General features: G+C 37.0%; 1 protein-coding gene across 7 annotated transcripts in view; it reads right to left on the minus strand.

The window, feature by feature from the left end:
• Positions 1 to 17,740, minus strand: part of LOC124306338 (two pore potassium channel protein sup-9) — an 817,624-nt gene that overhangs the window by 534,243 nt on the left and 265,641 nt on the right. Inside the window, exon 4 of one of the 7 annotated variants that reach the window (XM_046766963.1) lies at positions 3,723 to 3,793. The exons of the other annotated variants lie outside the window; for them this stretch is intronic. The gene's annotated coding sequence lies outside the window, so the exon portion shown is untranslated. The remainder of the gene's footprint in view (positions 1 to 3,722; positions 3,794 to 17,740) is intronic. 7 annotated transcript variants of the gene reach the window in all.

Raw genomic sequence — 17,740 nt, forward strand, 5'->3', positions numbered from 1 at the left:
GAATCCCGCGAAAACACTTTTCCTTGGTTTTTTTTTTCGGTGGGCTATAATTTTGAGATGTTGATTCCTCGGATTTTTTTTTATTATTAAAAATATTGATATACTTCCTATTTACGTATTTTTGTTGACACTTTGAGCGAACATGAAGAGATGCAACGCTATTTAAGAACTTTAATTTTCCATCGGATCGCTCGGTTGCGGCATGTCGTAAGTTAAGCATTATTCTCTCCACTTTTATGAGATCTCCCGTAGTTTCGCAAATGAAAAATTTCTCACCGTCATCAGAATTTACAGAGTCTTGATTGGGCTCACTCATCTTTAAGCGTTTATATTCAATACAAAATTTAGTTACACGGACAAAATGTACTCACTACAGTGTATTTTCTATTATTCAACACATTATTTTTACTACTTTCTAATACTCTTATACAAGTAGCCTGGATGGCTCTCGGAATGCGACTGGCTCCGTCGGGTAGCCGAGAACAGCTGCCGCGCACGACCCTCTCCCCCTAAAAACGCTCCCAGGGTCGTATACCTGGGTGGAAATGTAATTTAAATTCTCCGAAGTATTGACCTATAGTAGAGGGCCTATACTTGTTTTTAAAATAAATTCACCATGACACGCTTATATGAATACCTCAAATACACTTTTAATGCGAATTAACGATTAATCGGTTGTTTACATAAATTAAAAAAAAGCAAGTGATCTCAGGTGGTAAACTTTGTTTCAAATTCGATTTCGAAGGGATTAAAAAAAATCATGAAAATCGGTGGAACTTTCCCGGAGTTCGAGCTTTTGGCGTTTTTTCTTCTGAAGTTCCTCGACTAGTGTGGTCTAGTCAAGAGCAGACGTTAATCAAAGGACAAATTGATAAGCTGTTTTCTAAATGAGCGATCGAGATTTGCTCACCCTTGGGAGATCAATTTTTATCGAAAATTTTTTTGGTCCCTAAACCAGATGGGACGTCTAGATTGATACTTAAACTCAAAAAACTTAACGAATTTATCGAGGCGGAGCATTTTAAGATCGACGATTGAAAAGTAGCAAGACGATTAATTGGTTCCGATGATTTTATGGCCACTCTGGACCTAAAAAATGCGTGCTATCTAGTTCCTATAGCGAAGAGCAATAGGGAATATTTACGGTTTTTGTATAAGGGTGAAATCTACGAATTCACTTGTTTACCTTTCGACTTAAACGTGGCTCCGTACGTTTTTACAAAAATTTTGAAATCGGTCGCGGCGTTCTTGAGAATACGGGGGTTTCGTTCCGTGTTCTATCTAGATGACATGTTCATTATCGGAAGCTCTTATGAGGAATGCGTAGGAATGTTCAAAGAACGCGAGCAATCTTAGAACAGCTGAGATTTGTCATAAATGAACAAAAAAGTTCTAAGGTCCCAACTCAGCGCTGCAAATTTCTAGGTTTGGTTTTTGATTCGAGAAAGATGATGATTGAATTGCCAGAGGACAAAGTTCAACGTACCGTCAAGCTTTTGAATCAATTCAGTAAGTTCGCAAGTTGCGCAATAAGAGAATTTGCAGTTTTCGTTGGTACTCTAGTTTATCGTTGCTAGGCTTGAAAATACGAGATGATCTATGTACGTAGTTTCAAGAAAGAATGAACTCGTACGTTAGAAGCCAGCAACGACAATTTTGACGCAACGATGAGTCTTCTAGGTAAATTTGAGGAAGAATTTAGGTGGTGGAAAACGCATATCCTCTCCGCTAGCGTGCAGATAAACGAACCGGTTTACCATCTTGAAATCTTTATGGATGCGTCGCGCTCAGGCTGGGGGGTTTTTTGTGAAGGATGCCGTAGTAATGGTTTCTGGAATGTCAAAGATCTCGAATTACACATTATCGTTCTAGAATTAATAGCGGTATTCTTCGGTCTAAAATGTTTCGCAAAGGATAAACAGCGCTGTAATATCTTACTTCGGATTGATAATACAACGGCAATATCCTACATTAATCTAATGAGAGACAGTCGTACCGAGACACTGAGCTTACTAGCCAGAGAAATCTGGCAGTGGTGCAGAAAACATTTGGATTTCAGCGGCATACATTCATTCTAGCGAAAACATCGAGGCTGATCGTGAGCCCAGGCGACTACAGCCTGCAACGGAATTCGAGCTCTCCGATGGCGCGTTCGGAAAGATTATTCAGATCTTTGGTTCTCCGCAGATTCATTTATTTGCTTCCAGAGCAAATAAGAAACGTAAACGTTACGTGTCGTGGCAACGCGACCCTGAATCATTTGCTATAGACGCCTTTACCTTTGAATGGAAGAAATGGTTTTTTTTATGCATTTCCTCCATTCTCGATTATCTTAAGAGTATGAAAAATCGAACGCGAAGGTTCGAGTGGCATAGTTGTCGTTCCCTACTGGGAGGCACAGTCGTGGTTTCCGTTATTTTTGTCTTTAATTGATACGGAACCTATCATTTTCCGTCCAAATATCAACTTGTTACGCTCTTCCAGCAGGGAACCACATGTCATGTGGCATCAACTTACCCTGATTGCCGCGAAGTTATTAGGGAGGCCTACGCGCAGAGAAAAGTTCCGGTGGAATCGCTGGATTTCTTGATCGCCTCTCTCTCAGAGGCTACGCTTCGTCAGTACGACAGTGGCCTCAAAAGGTGGTGGAACTTCTGCATTCGCAAAAATGTTGATTCATTCGCTGGTTCGACAAATGACGTTTTAACGTTTTTCACTCAAGAGTTCAAGCGTAAAGCCTCTTATAGTTCGCTCAACTGTTACCGATCTGCGGTATCACTGATATTAGGACCAGAGTTTGGACAGGACGAAAAAATTAATCGATTCTTTAAGGAAGTTTATAAATTGAGACCAGTAACACCGAGATACGACTTGACATGGGACCCGAAGACCGTTTTAAACTACTTGTCTCACTGGTATCCAAATGATGAAATTACTTTGGAACGTCTCTCCAAGACGTTGGTCACGTTGCTAGCCTTAGCTACTGGGCATCGCATGCAAACGCTATCCTTGATAGATATTCGGGACGTTTATCAAGTAACCGAGCTTTTGTTAGAGATTAAGATCTCTGATAGGATCAAGACTTCCGACCCTAAGTAAAAACAGTCAAATTTTCGGTTACACGTTTTGACCCAGGATAAATCTATCTGTGCATCAACAGCTTTATTGTCCTATAGAGAAAGAACCAGACCGATTCGCGGGAAACTGTCAAGTTGTTGATTTCTTTTAAAAAACCATAAAAAGCAGTCTCGGCACAAACTCTTAGCCGATGAATTGAGTCCGTAATGTCTGAGAGTGGGATCAATGTCGATACATTTTCGACTTACAGCACGCGTCACGCGGCAACATCGGCGGCTAAACGACATGGCGTAAATATCGATATTATAAGAAAAACAGCTGGATTGACTAAGGACTCTGAAGCCTTCGCGCGTTTTCATGATCGGAATATAGTCGCGGAAACCGCTCAATTTGCGGAAGCAGTTTTCGATATCGCCTGACTTAAGTATAGGTCATTACAATAGGCCGTTATGTATATTACTGATTAAACGTTGCTACTTGGTTAGCTTATTTCTTTCCCGTTTATTACAATTATTGTATTTTCGACATTTTAATAAAGTTCATAGAGATTGTCAGGAAACTTGTGCCGCACCTAACTTTAAACCACTTCAACTCTGATCTCGAGAAAGAGGCGCGAAATATAATTAATGATTAAACGAACTTACCTAAGTGAAGTTCAATCATGATTATATGAGCGCCTCTTCCGAAGAGATCAGTCCCTCCCTCCTCTTCTATCCTGGAAAAGATACCCTATTTGCAATTACGGCAACATAGTCCAGTCAAATTAGCTGTTCAAGAGCCCAAAATGACGATTTTCGCTTACCCGAAATGTAGCTGCGGATTCCGGCAGAAACAAGTATCCATATTATCGAACATATAAATTTTGAAAAACTGGTAAATTGGAAAAATTAACGACGGAGCCAGGAATCGAACCTGGTATCTAGCGATGCTTTACCGGAGCCTTACTCCACTAGACCACCTAGCCGCCCTGACTCTGATGTCGTTAATTCCTCTCATCACCAGCAAGTTCAAATTTGTTTTCTTGTGCTGTAGTATGTGTGAATATAGTTTTTTCAAAATTTATATGTTCAACAATGAAAAATGCCTCGTGATTAATATTAATATTGATAATGCATATCCGCATTTCAATTATTAGACGGTCATTGACTGTCTTACGGGCTTCGCATCAGAAGCGTAAGATTCCAAAATGTAAACACACTTACAGACATTCTTACAGTTGTGCTCGAAGAGGAAGAACACTTCATATATTTGTCCATATTATCCCCTAAAGTTTGCGCCGAATTCTGTCCGTGCGTTTAGCAACAATTAGCGGTTGAACCCACACAGCAAAATTGATCCCGGGAGCATCCTGATACAGTCCTATTCGTGTCTTGCCAAAATAAGACGTCTTATAGGTATATATGGGATATACTAGCAAGACCTTGTTCAACCCAAGATTTATATAGAACAGCTTGAGGATGTCCTGTCGTAACTGTAAGTAGACGATCGCAGCGCGCTATCTTATAGATGTCTGTAGGAGGTACTAGTAAGACACTGTTCTACTCGAAATTAATATAGGAGGTCTTGAGGATGTCCAGTCGTGACCGTGATTAGACGATCACAGCGCACTCTCTTATAGATGTTTGCGGGAGGTACTAGTGAGACACTGTTCTACCCGAGATTAATATAGGATGGCTTGAGGATGTCCTGTCGTAACTGTAAGTAGACGATCGCAGCGCGCTCTCTTATAGATGTCTGTAGGAGGTACTAATAAGACACTGTTCGACCCGGGATTGATATCGGATGGCTTAAGGATATCCCGTCGTAACCGTAAGTAGACGATTGCAGCGCACTCTCTTATAGATGTCTCTGGGAGGTATTAGTAAGGCATTGTTCTACCCGAGATTGATATAAGATGGCTTAAGGGGGGATTTGCTTTTTTTTTTGACAAAAAAAATCAATTTTTCAGCGACTAATGATTTTCATTCTTCAAGATGTTAAGAACGTGTGTGCCAAATTTTAAGTCGAAACTCGTAAAACTGGCCAAGTTATAAGCGATTTTATCATCAATCAATATATCCCCGTAAACCGTACTCGTAACTTTGAACGCGTTTTTCTCGACACAGCTTTTTCACAACTGGTGTGTATGATATCTTCAAAACTATTTAACCGATCGCCTTCAAATTTGGATAGCATGTCAAATGAACATCCTTCTATCGTTTGATAAACCGAAAAAGCAATAGTTTGAAAAGTTTTTTTTCATAGCAAAAAATCGGTAATTTTTTTTAGCAAAATCGATATATTGAGTTCAAAACATCGCCGTATCCTCAATTTTTTTTTTTTTTCGATTCATCAAACGATAGCTACATGTGTATGAAGTGAAATGGTGTTTGATTTTTTTGTTTCGGATCGTTGAGAAGAGAGAAATCATGCACACCAGTGACCGCGGCGTTTCGCGCGGCGTCGTGAACGAGGAGGGGCAGGAGGCGCATTCTCGAGAGGATACAATTGAACTTTTTTTTTGTGCATACATGGAATAACAATAAAACTGCATGCCAAATTTTAAATTGATTCATTGCATGGTTTCTTCACTAGAAAATTCGAAAAAAGCGGTAAATTTTGCAAAAAAAAAGCAAATCCGCCCTTGAAGATATTCTGTCGTAACCACGAGTAGACGATCAAAGTGTGCTCTCCATGGGACGTCCCAAAAAGGTTAAATAAAGTTACGCTTAAATAATTTTTTACAAGAAACGAGGTTTTTTTTTCTTGTTTGTTTTCATTGCGGAAAAAAATTATCTTGTTTGGAGCAACCTTCGAAACATTTCCAAAAATCAGTGGTTTATCACTTTTGAAATAAGGTGATTTGGTATATTTTTCCGGGATCTAGCTGTTGTAGCCTTGCTGCCTATTCGTACGTGATTTGTGATACAAAGACAGCCTTTTGTCAACGTATAAGGCATTAAGAAGTGCGGCAGCTACTCAGGCAAGTAGCACGATCTGATGAGTAGGAATTCTGATGAGTAGGACAAGTAGCACGATCTCTATAAGCGCTTGCTCTTGTTGATCTTCGACCCCCTCCACTACGAAGCTCGAATCAGTGCGAGGTGCGGGTCCGTGCCCGTTTTCTACGACGAACATTCGAAACTTGGGAAAAATTTGGGATTGTGTAAATTATCGTGTAATTTGTTATGTAGCAGAGCTGTATTATATTGAGGTCAGTAATGGTGTAAATAATGCATTTTTACCGTCGATTTTTACGGTATGTATAAAATAACCTCAATCAAAAATGTGTCGTCATTTACAGTGAGGGCGTCGTATTATTTGATCGCGGAATAGATTAATTTTTTTCAATGATTAATTATTTTTTCTTTTTATATTCGTATAATGCTTTTTTCTATTTGCCTTTCTCATTATATAATCCTTATAAGAAACTCTTGTGCCACGTGCATACATAACCTCAATCGGTGTACGCGAAAAATTCTTTCTTATTCGACGTTATTTGTACGCGTACGATGTTTAATTATATTACTTCAATGTAAAGTTATCGTGACAATACAAATATATATTTAAAAAAATATCCCCTTTTCGTATGGGCTTTGTATTATTTGATCACGACGAGATGAATTGATTTTTCTAAACTTTTTTATTTTTTTTATTTTTTGTTTTTTTATCCGTATAAAAATAATATAATGGGAAACCCGAATGAAAGAAAAAAAAACCGTAGAAGCTGAAATATAAAAAAATGTGTCGTCATTTGCTGTGTGGGCTTTGTATTATTTGATCATGGAACAGATTAGTTTTTTTTATTAATAATTTTGTTTTGTTATAATCGTAGATATCAAGTTACCGTGACAATAGGCATATATATATATAAATCTGTCCTCTTTTTGTGTAGACTTTGTATTACTTGATCGTGGAATTGAATTTTTGAATTTTTTAATTTCATTGTTTTTTAAAAATATTTTTTCCAGGTTTTACTCGGTTATTCCCCTTATTACAGTCTTCTTTCGCTAGCTTCCTCATTCTATTCTTCCGGTTGCTTTTTTCGTATTGTATCATCCTTATACGAAACTCTTGTGCCACGCGCATACCCGACATTAATCGGTGTAGGCGGCAAATTTTGTTTCGTCTGTTGGTATTCGTAAGTCGATAGCTTATTATATTACTCGATCAATCTAGCTTCATTTTATGCTCATACGAAACCACAATCGCAATCACGAAAAATTTTCCTATTTATTTTCATTCGCATGATGTTGAATGAGTAGTTTTCATATGTAAAGTTTTATGATTAATGTTTCTGAAAAAAATCTGTCGAGGCTTTCGGGTAGCGGTTCGATAGAACAAAGTTTTACATTATATAATAATGCATATATTCATTCTATTTTTTACGTTTTCAAGATAACTTCACTATTAATACGAACATTTATGGATATGTTAAAAACAATTTCCATTTTAAAAGCAATTTATAGGAAAAGTAAGTTTCTATCTAACTCATTAATTTAATTTTTCCCCGCCCTATAAATCTATTTATAGTTGCGATCGGAATATCATGAAAGAGAATTAGCGTGAAAAAAATTGTTTCCTTTTTTTTAGTAAGGCAAGATGTAAATGTTATGGAAGTTAACTTAATCGAAGTTGCACTGCGTTCTGCTCGTACACATGAAAATCTACGAAGCCTTAAGAAGAAATTTCTCTTCTACAGATGGAGTCACGCAAAAGAAAAAGTGATTCTCAAATTTTTAGCCGGCAACGACGACGTCGAATTGCAACAATTATTCAGCAGTGGAAAATTCAATCTGAACCCGCTAGTGGATTAACCGAGTTGTCTCCGGCAAACACGATTATCGACACATTACCCTGTCCAAAAAAGATTGAACTAGCATACTCAAATGATTCGCCTGATTCTCTAACATCTTCTGAAGATAATTCTATCTCAATACAAACTGTGAATAATTCTTTTCAAATGGATAATTATCCGAGCAGTGACGAAAATCCGCATAACGATAGAAATATAACTTCCGTTGTTGAAGTTCCCGGAATAGAAACATTGGTAGACTCTTCGCAGATTGCCGATTATGTTAAGACGAAGTTGGGGGTACGGGCTGTTAACGAAAAAATATCGCATAACAGCTTAAGAAAATTACTTAACTTGTTAAAATTTGTCCCAAGCCTATCAACAGTTTTACCAAGCGATCCTCGTACTTTACTCCAGACTACGAATCGAACCGATATTCGGGAATTTTTTCCGGGAGAGTACTACGATTTCGGACTTGCCTCAAGTATTCAGGACATTTGCAATAGAATTGGAAATCTGAAAGTTGATGAAATAGCTATTTCTATAAATATTGATGGGGTCCCGTTAATCAAGTCTTCTACTGCGGCGCTTTGGCCGATTTTGGGAAATATTATGCCGTACAAAGAAGTTTTTATGATTGGAGTGTACTACGGCCACAAGAAGCCTCAAGATGCGAATATTTATTTAAATGAATTCGTCGAAGAGGCCATTGAGTTGTCCACCAATGGCATTATAATTGGCGGAAAAAAATTACAACTACTCAATTCGTCTTATCGTTTGTGATGCTCCTGCAAAATCATTTATTTAGTGCGTAAAAAATTTCAACGGATTTAATAGCTGCACTAAATGTGTGACGAAAGGTAAAACAAAAAAAAAAAAATCGCATGTGTTTCCCCAAATTAAATGCTAAACGGTGAACAGATGAAGATTATTTGAACTATAGCGATCAGAGGTACCATGAAAGAAGAACGTTTCTCGACTCTATACCGGGATTGGGATTGGTATCTAATGTAAGTTTAGATTACATGCATTCAAGTCTGCTGGGTGTTGTTAAAAAAATGTTAACGTTGTAGATTCATGGCGAAATCAACTACAGACTCGGTCGTTTACAAATTCTAAAAATATCGAAACGGCTTACAAATGATATGAGGCCATTTATTCCACAAGATTTTGGTCGAAGACCACAGTCGTTGGAGTTCTTGAGGGAATGGGAAGCTACCGAGTTTCGACAATTTCTTTTATATACGGGGCCAATCTTTTTGAGAAAGATTTTGCCAAAAGATATGTACAATCACTTCATGACGCTCCATGTTTTGATAAGAATATTATGCGATGTGGAGCAGCATCAAAATAAGTTGAACTACGCAACACAACTCGCGAAACACCTTATTAAGTCATTTGCTAAAATATACGGCGTCCATCACTTGACGCACAACGTGCATGGCATTATCCACCTCGTTGAAGATGCGAAGTTACACGCATCTATTAAGAAGTTTAGTGCCTTTAAATTCGAAAATTTTATGCAAACATTAAAACCTATGATACGCAAATCAGAAAAACCATTGCAACAAATCGCTCGGCGCTGCGGCGAAATTCAAAAAATGAAAACCGCATGTTCAAAGTACGCTCAAGACATGAACGATAATTTGGTACCTGTTGGCACTTCTCTTCATGTAGAAGGCCCACTACCTGATAACTGCAGAAATCCACAGTATAAAGTCATTCAATCATCGAACTTTACTATTAGAACTAATGGGAATGCTGATAGTTGCTGTGTTCTGAAAAACGGTGATATGATTGACGTTCATAATATAGCTTTATGTCACGAAACTCGAAAATTTGTGATAATAGGAAAACAACTCACTACCAAGGAAGATTTTTTTACTATTCCATGCCCATCATCATTGCTAGGAATACATAAAGTGAAATATACACGCATTGAAAGATTGACCATACACCCACTTAGTGATATTACGAAAAAGTGTGTAAAGCTCCCACACAATTCAACATTCGTTGTTTTCCCATTTCTCCATGATAATAATTCAGTTGAATCAAGTGTATAGGGGTTCGTGTTACATCTTCTTTCGTCGCTATAACAAAATATTTTGAATTAAAAACACTTGAGAACCAGAAGTCCATTGCATTAGTTAGTCGTTGGATAATGTTCGGATGTAGGTGAATTGGAATCATACAGTTAAGCAATGAGTACACATCGTCCATCTTGACATTCATCGGGAATACTGAAATCTTAAATTTTCAGGTCTCTCAAAGATGACATCTAATCGATATGCGGTTATTGAATTCAAAGATGGCGTTAGTCTTGTTACGGAAAAATGGATGACACCTCGGAAAACGCATTGTTACTGGCCTCCATAAAAAAACGAATCGAGATTATTGAAGGCTGTTGAGAATCAAGAGGACGTTACCGAAAACTGGCCTCAGCACGATATTATAAAAATATTGGCTTCGACGAGTACGTTCAACCAATTTTCAATTAAATTTCATGCTTGTATGCCAATGCATATGTAAAAAACGATTATACAAGCCAGTATGTAGAAGTCATTATGATTGTACAAGTCACTAGTCATTATTATTATTATTTTCTTTTTTCAAAACAATTAATTCCAAAATATACTCGTTATCTTTTTCAGAAACATTTAAGCATGGACAAACTAAATGTACATAGGCTTTAGTAATGTCTGATATTAACACTGATTCGGAGCGTGATGATATTGGATCAAAAAAATCGACTCAGTCGTCTGTTATCATTGGACCATTTCCACCGATTGACATCGAGGGTGCAGCATGCTTCTTCAGTGGTAATGAAGATTTGGATATCGAAACGATAAAAAAAAAGTGCACTGAAAACTAGCGTACGGTCAAATACAAAGGATCCAATTTCTTCTATCAACAAACCGTCCGTCATTGAGGGAACCGTACAATCGTATTGTTACAAAGGGTGAAATCACCCGTTTTGCCCCCTTTTCAATGATCTAGTAGTCATCATAGATAAAAGACGTTTATAAACCTCTTATGTCTTTCAAAAGAATGAGGTTGCTGCGTCAACCAACATTATTGTAAAAACAGTCTTGTTTCAAACTTAAAACGAGAAACACATATTTCGCAATTGAAGCTTATTCACAACATTTTATTCACGCTTTTGATTTTGACTTGATTATTAAACTTGCGGATTCATATTTTATATCCGTAACGTCGAAGAACGTTACATTGGTGTCAAAAGCGGGATCTTGAGTTTCTTTTTAATCGAGTCAATTCAGTGCGCGAACTATAACTATGAGCAATAGTCGTAAGACACGCTCACGTCGAAGGTAAAGTGGCGGAGAAGATTGATCTGCTGAAGATCATGTCCCAACAACAGGAAGCCGCTGAACGTCATCAACAGAAACTTCTCCAGCTGCTGCTTGATCAACAAGAGCAGCGAAAAAGAGAACAAGAACAACGAGAAAGGGAAATTGCCTCTCAGTTGGAGCAGCGGAGGGTTGGTAGAGAAGCTCAAGAACGATCCGAGACCAGTCTTCATGAACTGTTCCGGACGACTGTGGCAGCTCTTCAGGCTGTCCATCAAGTGAACGGCTCAGGAGAACCGGCTGTCACCCCTCGAGGTTCCAGAGTCGTTACTCCGCTTCCCTCTCCTGTTCCCTCTCCTGTTCCCGTTCCCGCTGTTCAGGAGGTCCAACATCCAGGACGGTTCCAGGATGTTCGAGACTCAAGGTCTGTGCCTTTTATTAGGGGAATAGATGAATCCCCAATTTGTAGAACAACAGTAAATAATGAGGTTGGCTTTTCCGAGCCTCTGTCTCAGGTTCAACCTCGTTATTCTCATTTAAGTCAATTAAATAATTCCAAATTTCCTGGGGTTGCTTCTCAGATTAACGAGAAACCCTTTTATCCTTTAAAACCGCCAATTTTTGATGGAAAGATTCGATGGGCAGATTATGAACGTCAATTTAACACATTTGCAAAGCATAATCAGTGGGACTCCGCCATAAGGGCCCACAGCCTTGCCTCTTGTCTTCGGACGCCGGCTCTGAATGTTTTAACGGCATTGTCCGAGGAAGAAATTTCCGATTATGAAAAACTTAGTTCCGCGCTTGAATTGAGATACGAAATGACCATCTGACAAAATTGTACACAGCTCAATTACAGACTAGAAGACAAGGACGAGACGAAGACCTCGCGTCACTTAGCCAAGATATTGAACGGCTTTCTCGTGTAGCTTTGCCAGACCACGAGCCGTCTCGTAATTTATTAGCGACCCAAGCTTTCTTAAACGCAATTAGTGATCCAGAAATTAAAATGGCCGTTGGGACATCGGTTCTCACTTCTCTACGAGAGGCAACGGCCAAAGCCCTTGAGGTGGAGGCAATGCGAAAACAATATTTTGGGTTGAGCAAGCTTCGTCGGGTTGAGGTGTCCAAAAACACCTCAGAAAGACGAGGTTTTGAGCACTCGGAAGAGTCAAAGCCTCAAAATTATAGAAATACAAATAATAACAAGTATTACAATCGTGAAAATCGTGGTTCTCTTCAGAATCAGAGTAACAAACACGAAATTAGAGGCGCAGTTACGACAGATCAAACTGTAGTAACTTGTTTATTTTGTCATAAAATAGGACATGATGCCAATCATTGCTTTTTACTTAAAAGGTTAGGTTAAAAAACTATTATATATAAAATAATGTTATCTATAAAATACTATTATATATAAAAATACTAAAAAAATGTATAAACTTCTTCGAAACTTCTTCGAAATGAATACATTGATAGTTTTGAAATGAATAACTGTAATCTTTTGCACTTTTTTAAAATTCTTCTGTCTCATCCCCGGAAACTCATTCCTGAAAAATTTATATCCATGCATAAAACTACATTGTGACTTTTGTCATAGAAAATACTATTTTAGATAAAAATAATATTATAGATAATACTATTATATATAAAATAATGTTATCTATAAAATACTATTATATATAAAAATACTAAAAAAATGTAAGAACTGTCGTTGACCTCAATTTTTGCATTTTTGTACTTTACGATTGTTTTCTTAGGTGTTAGTTATTTTTTATTCTCTTTGAAAAATTTATAAGTCAGAGAACACCTAATAATACGTATTGCGAGTAAGTTTTGTTATGGTGATCTGTCTCGTTCTAGTTTTTTTTCAAATTGCGAATGTTTCAAATATATATATATATTTGATACATTCGCAATTTGATATATATATATATATATATATATATATATATATATATATATATATATATATATATCAAATTGCGAATGTATCAAATATATATATATATTATATATATATATATAAGTCAGAGAACACCTAATAATACGTATTGCGAGTAAGTTTTGTTATGGTGATCTGTCTCGTTCTAGTTTTTTTTCAAATTGCGAATGTTTCAAATATATATATATATTTGATACATTCGCAATTTGATATATATATATATATATATATATATATATATCAAATTGCGAATGTATCAAATATATATATATATTTGAAACATTCGCAATTTGAAAAAAAACTAGAACGAGACAGATATATATATATTTGAAACATTCGCAATTTGAAAAAAAACTAGAATATATATATATATATATATATATATATATATATATATATATCAAATTGCGAATGTATCAAATATATATATATATTTGAAACATTCGCAATTTGAAAAAAAACTAGAACGAGACAGATCACCATAACAAAACTTACTCGCAATACGTATTATTAGGTGTTCTCTGACTTATAAATTTTTCAAAGAGAATAAAAAATAACTAACACCTAAGAAAACAATCGTAAAGTACAAAAATGCAAAAATTGAGGTCAACGACAGTTCTTACATTTTTTTAGTATTTTTATATATAATAGTATTTTATAGATAACATTATTTTATATATAATAGTATTATCTATAATATTATTTTTATCTAAAATAGTATTTTCTATGACAAAAGTCACAATGTAGTTTTATGCATGGATATAAATTTTTCAGGAATGAGTTTCCGGGGATGAGACAGAAGAATTTTAAAAAAGTGCAAAAGATTACAGTTATTCATTTCAAAACTATCAATGTATTCATTTCGAAGAAGTTTCCGTGACGCCACGAACTAAACTGCAGTCAAAACTTAAAAAAAAAAAACGAAAAAATTCGGCTACATGGTTCACAAATTTCGTATTTCGATTTTTTCACCGAATTCATATAAGCATATCTCGGTGAGGGAAGTATCTAGAAACTTGGAAAAAAGAAATTGAATGCTTTTAGCTCTATTTCTGAACACTATAAGTTACTTAAACGTCCACTGATGGCGACACATCAATATCCTCAAGAACTGCAGAAATAATTACGTTTTTCTGACTTTTTCACAAATTTAACACCTAAATCTTGGACAAAAAATTTCTTTCGATCCCAAATCACCACAGCAGGGCAAATTGTTTTCACTCACAGAGATGATCTAACTGTACGATAGGTTTGAAACATAAATTGCTAGAGAAATCAGTAAGTAGGGGTATAAAAAGACTGGAAAAATGCGAAAAAAATCGAAAAAAAGCGTTATTTCAAAACTGGGTCGCGTCAAACACTTGCTAAATTGGATTTTATTGTTCCATTCTTCATTTTTAGGTAAAAGAGAATCATTTCCGGGACGGGAGCCGGTATTCAAACATTTTGGGAAATAAGTGCCAGCCTAATATATATATTCTTTCAGATTAAGGATTTGGCTATTTTCGTGCAAAGCGATGTCAAAACCACCGTAGCGAAATTGATGCACGAAATTATGAGCCACGCACTGGCCGCAAATTACAGCTTCCACGGAGCCCACAAGAAAAAAGCTTTTGAGAAATTGAAAATCTGCGATGTTGTGTCAAGTAAGTTCAATTCATATCAAAATATTATTGTGATTCTACTCGTAAACTGTAACAGTTGAATTTAGCCGCCAAAGCAGTGACTACGGGACTCAGTGATAGGTAGGTCCGTAGGGAGGGGGGCTTTCACCTAAGCGAGAGACGACGGGTTAGGAATCGATCGAGAAGTATAAGCGGGAGACGACGGATGAGCGGTCGATCGTCATCAGAGTGCGCTCTAAAATAAAGAAATCATAACGAACGAATAAATACAACCGACGAAAAATGAAGTAAAACGCATACGGATTCTATTGCGAGAACGAAGGACTCGTAGCAGCGACCCATCTTTTACGGATTCCCGATCAAGGAAAAACCACCGAGATATGACGGACGAGGGGATTCAAATTGGCCGGGCACGGAATTAGCGAGCGCAACTGCGGAAATGGAAACTGGGATTTGAAGAATATCCCCAAAGACACGCTTATGATAAGTTTTATATTCTGACCTGTACTATTTTATCTGTAATTTTACGAGTATGCCGTTTATGGAATTGTTATTGTCCTAGATATCCGCCGTGCCCATTTTATTTATACAATTTATTTATTATTTTCTCTCATATTTATACTTTTCTTTTATTCGGTTTCCATATAGATGCATGTCATTCGGTCATACCGACATCCGAAATTCCGTTTTAAATAAAAACAATAAAAAACAATAAAAGTAAATTGATAGCTGATGATTTTCGTTAATTGCGAGAGGCTCCGCAGTTGAAGTTAATCCTGGTCGAAGCAAACCGCGAAAACGAAAAGACCGTTACAAAACGATTACGATGTACTTTCAATGGCAATGTAGATTATAGATTAAATGAATTTAATCTATACAGTCATCCGCTGACGTTTCACAAAACCTCTTGTTGTAAACAAGGAAATTAGTGACCCCATTAAATCATGACTGCGTCATGCCCCTCCGCGCTTGGCACGAGAGAAAAGTGAGTTTCATTCCGCATATTTTTCTAAATAAATCATGATATCATGAATTTTTACGCGAAGTATAGAAAGTTTTTTCAGTGTGCTCTATACACATTACATAATTGCTGCATTCGAATTATTTTATTGCAGTATAATGATGGTATTTAAAAATATATATAAGACATTCTTCGTCAACCGAGCTACGATTTTTTTTTTTACACTCTCAGATAATTTATATAATTGGGCAAATTCTAATACTGCTTAAAAGTACTCCGTGAATTTTTTCAGATTTTTTAGCCTCAAATTTAGGAGATCTGTATTTTTTTGTTTTCTCTATGGCTAGAAAAAAATGAGTCGGACAGTTCAGCAATGTGTTGAGAACCTATAAAAAATTCACACCTGGCACTGCTAAACTGGCTAAGGAAAAACATGTATTTAAAAGAAGTTTTTAACGTAGCGTATTGTAAGAACGGAAAATATTGTAAGCAATGCTTTTTTTCATTGATTTTTCGTTTTTCCAGTATATAAATGATGAAAAAAAGCATCGCTTATAATATGCTTAGTTCTTACAATGTGATACGTTAAAAACGTTTTTCAAATATATATATTTTTTTGGTCAAGTCCGCAGTACCGCGTTATGGATTTTTTCGTAAGTTCTCAACACGTTGCTGAATACCCTCTACAATTAGCAGCTGAATTAAAGGTGTCCGATAATTGGATGAAAAAAAATTAGTTTCAATTTTTTTAGCTAAAAAGAAACTTTGCAGTGCAATTCAATGCGATACAAATATAAGACATATTGTATCAAATAATTCATGAAAAAATTTTGTTTTTATGTTTTTATTTTTGAACTGATTCTTTTCCAGCCATAGAAAAACCAAAAAACCACAGGTCTCCTAAATTTGAGGCTCAAAAAATCTGAAAAAATTCACAGAGTACTTTCAAGTAGTACTAAAATTTGCCCAATCACAAAAACTATCTGCGATAGGGTTCAAAAACGTGACTCAGTTAACGAAGAATTTCTCATATCTATATGAGGTATTTGATTTGGAATGCCTCATATACATTGTTTAGAGAGATGGCAAAAGGATATGGATCATCGACGTGGGATCCGCGAATTAGTGATGAGAACGAGTGTAAATGAAACGAAAATGATGTTGAGATGGAGAGAGATAATGATTACCGATAAACGAGACTTTTATTGGTTTCGATGTGGCGATGTAGACCGTATCGCAAGAGAACGTTACAGAGAGTGAAGATTTACAGAGCGAGAGAACACATAGATTATACACATACATGACTTCGAGACAGTAGACAATACATGAGATACAGCTGATAGGTTTTGAGTCGCGATACGGGCAAGAGGCGAGATTTGACGCAGAGACGACAAGTAAACATTGCATGTGAGTGTGCGTACATGTGCGAGGACGATTTTGAGTGTCGCAAGCACACATTTAACTATTCGATACTTTGCCGAAACATACCGCCCGCTTCGCTATCGGTAACGATCGCGAAATTAGATTATGCCGCCCGCCGTGCGTTATTCATTCTTAGTCAATAATTGTCTTAAGAGGACACTGGAAGCACACACAAGTTTGCGATTGGACGTTTTAACACAGCGGATTTCGTTTTAACGGTCACAACGCGAACGAGACCGTCGGTTCCCGGATGCACTTCGATCACTTTCGCGAGGGGCCACACAGATGGAGGTAGATTTTCGTTTTTTACGAGAACGATGGATGCGATTTTGATGTTCCCGCAATGAGTCTGCCATTTCGAGAGGTTTTGAAAGGACTGAAGATACTCCGTACTCCACCGTTTCCAAAAATGCTCCAGCATTTGACGCGAGTGTTGCCAATGCGATAGCCGTTGAACTGGCACCTCGATGAGTGACGGCTCAGGAATGGTGTTCAATGCTGAGCCGACGAGAAAGTGTCCTGGAGTCAAGGCACTTGGATCCCGGGGATCGTCCGAGATAGCGCAAAGAGGTCGAGAGTTGAGCGTGGCTTCTACTTGCGTGAGGAACGTCGCGAATTGCTCGAACG

The sequence above is a fragment of the Neodiprion virginianus genome, chromosome 1 (genome assembly GCF_021901495.1).
Source record: "Neodiprion virginianus isolate iyNeoVirg1 chromosome 1, iyNeoVirg1.1, whole genome shotgun sequence".
Taxonomy (NCBI): Eukaryota; Metazoa; Arthropoda; class Insecta; order Hymenoptera; family Diprionidae; genus Neodiprion; species Neodiprion virginianus.